The 6,000-nt window shown below is 35.6% G+C and overlaps 1 non-coding gene across 1 annotated transcript; it reads right to left on the reverse strand.

Moving 5' to 3' along the window:
• Positions 1–1,005: 1,005 nt before the first annotated feature.
• LOC139903537 (small nucleolar RNA R71) lies at positions 1,006–1,112 on the reverse strand. Its single transcript, XR_011778351.1, has one exon. It is a non-coding gene; the product is annotated as a small nucleolar RNA R71 (small nucleolar RNA).
• Between the last annotated feature and the right edge of the window lie 4,888 nt (positions 1,113–6,000).

The raw sequence follows: 6,000 nt of genomic DNA on the forward strand, positions 1-6,000 counted from the left end.
TCTTTTTCTCTCTTATTTCTCGCCATTATAGTTTTTAGGACTTATTTTTTTTCTACTTCTTCTCTAAATTTCTTAAAATTACGAAAATTTATTTTAAGTGGTTAAATTGATAGACATCAAAATTTTCTGGTTCGTAGTAATAGTTGGATTTGTACGTGGACCGGGTTATTGGAGCCAAACAGTACTCAATTATATTGAGACCAAACGAATCCTGCCCCTCTGCTGCATCTTTTGGCTATTCGAAACGTGGGCAAAATCAGAAAAGTCTATTGATTGGATAACTTATATAATTTTTCTTTCTTTTTTAAAAACTAATAGGATATTCAGTGAATGCACCGAGCAAGACGTTCGCCGCCGGTCATACGTTCACCACCTGTAACTCGATCAAGACATCGTTTAACGAATATCGCCGCCGTTGATTTTTCTTTAGAATCGTCATCTAGTCGAACAAGAACTCCAACTCAAATTTCCGATAATCCATCTTTTGAACCCGACTTCACAATTAAGAACCCGGAGCATATTCAAGGACAATTCCAAGATCCTGAACCACTAATTATTCCTCCTGAGCCACAAACCATTAAATCAGAATCCTCTAGTGATTCGTATTCAACAAATTCAATTATGGAAGTAACGGAACCTCTAAGTATGGAAGATCGAATGAGAGCCACACGCACGGGCCAAGGTCACGCCATTATTAAGCCAGAAGTTAATGCGCCGGATTATGAAATCAAAGGACAAATTCTACACATGGTAACTAACCAATGCCAATTCAGTGGTGCACCGAATGAAGATCCTAACGAACACCTTCGTACGTTTAAAAGAATTTATACACTATTCAAAATCCGAGAAGTGGAAGATGAGCAGATCTATCTCATGTTGTTTCCCTGGACTTTAAAGGGAGAAGCCAAAGATTGGTTAGAATCGTTACCTGAAGGGGCGATTGACACATGGGATGTTTTAGTTGAAAAATTTCTTAAACGATTCTTTCCGGCATCCAAAGCCGTGAGACTTCAAGGAGAAATTGTTACGTTCACACAAAAGCCAAATGAAACATTATATGAGGCGTGGACAAGATTCGGAAGGATGTTGAGAGGATGTCCTCAACACGGTTTAGACACTTATCAAATAGTACAAATATTCTACCAAGGTGTCAACGTTGCTACACGGAAAGACATCGACATAACAGCTGGTGGTTCAATTATGAAGAAAACCGCAACTGAAGCTTACAAAATTATTGATAACACAGCATCCCACTCACATGAGTGGCACCAAGAAAAAGATATCTTTCGATCATCTAAAGCGGCTAGAGCTGATTCTAGCCATGACTTTGATTCCGTTTCCGCAAAAATAGATGCTTTCGAAAGACGAATGGAAAAGATGAATAAAGATATTCACGCAATACGAATCAGTTGTGAGCTATGCGGTGGACCACACTTATTGAAAGATTGTCACATTGAACCAACATTGGAACAACGAGAGAATGTTTCCTATATGAACCAAAGGCCTGGAAATAATTATCAAAATAATTATCAACCGCCAAAGCTAAACTTCAATCGAAATCAAAACATTCTTTACAATCCAAAAGGACCCGAAAATAACTGGTACAACCAACAAGGTCCGAATAACCAACCGACTCAAAACAACACTTTCAATCAACAAAGACCTAGCTTATATAAACCACCACAACAACCCGAAGAGAAAAAGCCAAATCTAGAAGAAATGATGGCAAAGCTAGTTGAATCTCAAACACAATTTATTACATCTCAAACCCAAACGAATGAGAGGTTTGATCAGTCATTAAGAACTCAACAAGCTTCCATTATGAATCTAGAAAAACACGTAGGTACTCTTGCTAGCATGATGAGTGAGAGGGAACAAGGAAAGCTACCGAGTAATACTGAAGTAAATCCTCGGAAAGAGAATGTTAATATGGTTTCAACGAATTCTGAAAAACCAGCACCAGAAGATGGGAAGGTTTTAGATGAGAGTAACAATGAAGAAGTTACACCACCACCACCCGAGTATGTAAAGCCAATGGTGGCACCATACAAACCACCCATCCCGTTTCCAAGAAAAGGAGTTGAGTATGAGCAAGTGATAGGTAATAAAGATTGTGATACTTCTGGAAAGAAGAAGAAGAAAAAGAATAAGAAAGTACAAGAAACAAAAGCCGTAGAAGTAAACCCGGTGAATACAGTTCCACCAAAACCTCCACCTAGGGTAGGTGATCCGGGTGAATTTATTGTTCCTTGTCTACTTAGTGATTGTGTCATGTATGATGCACTAGCAGATTTAGGTGCAAGTGTGAGTGTTATGCCTCTTTCCTTATATAAGAGATTAGGTGTAGGTGAGTTAACTCCAACGGATATGAGTGTTCGATTCTTTGATCAAACCATTAAGCACCCAGTTGGAATTGCTGACAACCTACCCATTCAAGTAGGTAATTTAACCTTTCTAGTCGAATTCATTGTCATTGACATAGAAGAGGACCCAAACATTCCTCTAATTTTAGGTCGACCATTCTTAGCGTCCACCGGGGCGTTCTTTGATGTAAGAAACGGTAGAATGACACTTAGTAGTGGTGACAAATCGATCACCTTTATGATTCGAAAGTCTAAATCTCCACCAACCAAAACCGTTGAACCAGCAAAAATGATTGGTAAGAACCATGTTGTTTTACCAACTCCAACGGTAGTGCTTAACAATAATAAAACGCCTAAGTGTGGGGAAAATGAAGTAACACCTAATGATGACATGATAACAAAGAACCCCGTTGTTGATACGAAATTAAATTACCCCGTTATTAATAGTTCAATGAAGAAACTTATTAAACGGATTCGCGATGCTATAACCAAGGGGAACTTTAAGTTATGTAACCGGTTAGTATCCAATCTATCGCCTAAATAAAAGGTGAAGCTAGTTGAAATTGTGGATATTACACAGGAATCCGACCAATGGCTTAAAGAGAAAGTCACAGATATGCAAGTTGATTATGGACCAAGAGAAATTGACGATGAAGTTAATCACAATTTTGACACCACAGCTACCTAAGTGTGGGGAGATTCAAGTGTTCTAAAAAGATAATGCTGTCTAAAGTTATTTGTTCTGTTCTCGTGTAGTTCCGAGAATGGAATCCGATTGGTCTTTTCCGCTAGCAGACACTAAAGAACTAATTTTCTCCCTCCATTCTGAATTTTTATTTTGTAGGTTTTATATAAAATTAATATGTTTTTTTTTTAATTTAAGTTTTGTGTGAATTTTAAAAACAAAATTTACTTTAATTCATTAAGTTGAAAAAAATGATTTCTAAAATTCGTCGTGAGTTGAAGACTAGGTCATTAAGCCGAAATTACTTTACCCGAGGGCGGGGCGACAAATTTTGTTATCATTATTTTTAATTTTATTGATTTAAAGTATGCCAAAAATATTATACTTTATAAATTTTTGAAAAGTGGGGTTATAAACCAAACTTCAAAAATATGTATATATATGTTTGTATTTTATGTTATGTACAAAACAGGGTAAAACAACGCACTTTCAAAGAATGTCATTAAGTTCAGCAAAAGCTTCTAATTTTGACAACAAGACGCAAAATATCAAACTCGGTATTTTTAATCACTTTTCTACACTAATCACCCTCATGAATTTATAATTATAGTCTGATTTCATGCAAATGAGGGCATTGCATGATCTCAAGTGTGGGGAAGGGTTATAAATTCTCTCGGGTTTACACTTGGTTTAATTGCCAAATTTTGTGAAAATTTGAAAATTTTTCAACTAAATGAACTCAAAATCATGTTTATACATATTTATGAACGATGAAAACTAGGTGTTAATACCGAAATTATCGTTACCTCGAAAAGGACATAAATTGAGAAACAACTTAAAACGCTTGAATTCATTTAAAATGGAATAAAGGAGAATAAAAAGGCAAAGAAAGAAACTAAGTGTGGGGAGAATGTACCATGTTATTCAATTAAAAACTATCTATCACATTTTTGTATAAGAATTATTGCAGGTACTTTTGCTTTGGACGATACTAATCAGTTTTACCCGATTTACTGTAAGAAAGATGGATCTACACGATGAATCAATTCCATCATTAAAAGGAAGTAAAGTCTTCCGAAAAAGAAACGCGCTTCTTGATTTAGGTCATGAAGTTGTCGTCCAGACCAGCTGTAGGTTGACGAAAAATCTAGAAAAGTCATCTCTAAAATCAGCAGGAAATCCACGGACCTCAGCATCAAACAGGGTCGCCAAGTGGTCAGATTTATCCTAACCATGAGAAGGATTTATCTCGTACAATGGGGAGGCACCGTGCAAATTAGCTTGATAAGACTAATGAATCAGATCCCCAGAAAAGGATAATCTCCTTAAAGATTAAAAATCAGCTTTTAAGACTGATAATACTCAATCCTAGAGATTGACCTTAAAGATTGAGAATTCAAACTCATGGAATTCGATGATATCTAAACTCGAGCATGAACGAGAAAATATTTTGATAAAAAATACAAACCGATTTGTTTTCTGAAAAACCATTTTCAATGCGTTCATTACCATTGAACGTAAAATCCTAGGAATTCAACTGGAATTCATTAGGTCACCTGAACCAAATCGGGTGTCAACCGTAAGAACGGTGGTTGCATAGCATGGTCAGAAACAGGACCTTGTGCCAGACCGAAAAATCAAAGGATGATCTTTACTATTGCTCCTACCAAGGATAGTTCTAGCATCCGACACGTTAATAAGACCATAATCAAATGCATGTCATTAGACATTGCCTTAACAGTTTCTTGTTCATCGCTTTCCTTTACAACCGGACGGTAGTTTACCGAAAGGTAATATACGGAACAAGTAAACTGGATGTGTGCTTTCCGATACCGGGATAGCAGTGGATAACACGAACCTAAAAGTTTTAGCCAAAATATTGATCCACAAATATATTTTGCAACACCGATGATGGATCAAATCAGAAAACTTGTCTAGGGTAAAATCTAGCTTGAATTTTCAAAAGATCAAATGTTTTCATAAAGATCCAATTTCCTTAAAGGATCTAAATTTTTATAGTCATGTGGGACTGTAAACCGCCTTTCAAATGTGCACTTTGCTTTGGAAACCGAAAGTAAATCGGCTATTTGATTGCAAGTGTCGTTGTCCTAAACCCAAGGCAACTGTGGATGACACACCCACCTTTAACCATATCGTTACTATCATTGTTTATACCGCTCTATCAAAATCACTGATGTACAAAGTGTGAAGAATAAAGAAGTGATTCGTGTGATGTATTATATTATCTCAAGACTGTATTGCTTGAGGACAAGCAACGCTCAAGTGTGGGGATATTGATAAGGCTAAAAAGGAACATATATTTCATAGCAAAATCCCCCAAGAAAGACAAGATTTTAGTTGCAATTGTTCCATTTTCAAGTAATATTCGTTTATTTTAAATAAGTGCGAAGACAAAAGGCGAAAACGACGAATTGAAGACACAAAGGTCCAAAAAGCTCAAAAGTACAAGATACAATCAAAAAGGTTCAAATTATTGATGAAGAACGTCTAAAAATGACAAGAGTACAAGTTACAAAACGCAAAGTACAAGATATTAAATAGTACGCAAGGACGTTCGAAAATCCGGAACCGGGACATGAACCAACTTTCAGCGCTCGACGCAACGGTGTAAAAATTACGAGTCAACTATGCACAAGAATAAAATATAATATTTAAATAATTCATAATAAGAATAATATTAAATAATAAAAAGTTGTTAATTGAGCATAGTTCAGGGGTCGTAAATGAAAATTCAATTTCTAATTTCGCTATAAAAGCGATGATTTACGATCAAAATTTGGGAGACTTTTTTTTCGATCAATTTTTCTATCTTTTTCTTACTTTTCTATATCAAATATCAATATCTATATTTATAATTCTCTATCATAATGTTAATGTAATCAGATATAACAATAATCTTAATTTTAATTTTAAATTATGATAATAATAAGA

Source organism: Rutidosis leptorrhynchoides, chromosome 3 (genome assembly GCF_046630445.1).
Source record: "Rutidosis leptorrhynchoides isolate AG116_Rl617_1_P2 chromosome 3, CSIRO_AGI_Rlap_v1, whole genome shotgun sequence".
NCBI lineage: Eukaryota > Viridiplantae > Streptophyta > Magnoliopsida > Asterales > Asteraceae > Rutidosis > Rutidosis leptorrhynchoides.